This window comes from Halyomorpha halys, unplaced genomic scaffold (assembly GCF_000696795.3).
Source record: "Halyomorpha halys isolate HHAL.00 unplaced genomic scaffold, Hhal_1.1 Scaffold519.1, whole genome shotgun sequence".
NCBI lineage: Eukaryota > Metazoa > Arthropoda > Insecta > Hemiptera > Pentatomidae > Halyomorpha > Halyomorpha halys.
Window position 1 is genome coordinate 398,173 of NW_027110043.1, and position 248 is coordinate 398,420.

The window sequence follows — 248 nt, forward strand, 5'->3', positions numbered from 1 at the left end:
TACATTTCGTGCAAGTATATGTCGAATTACCGTTACAAGAATTTTCATGTCGCTTTCGATTATATGATTTTGAAAAAGATTTGGCACATTTGACACATATACCAGAGGATTCAGCAATATAAGAACATGGTAATTCATGCTTCATACAATCTCTAGTGCTCTGAAAAGTTTTAGTTGACACATTGCCTTGAAGATGTTTCCATTTTTGATGTAAATGACAAAAAATAAATTAAACAATATATAAATAA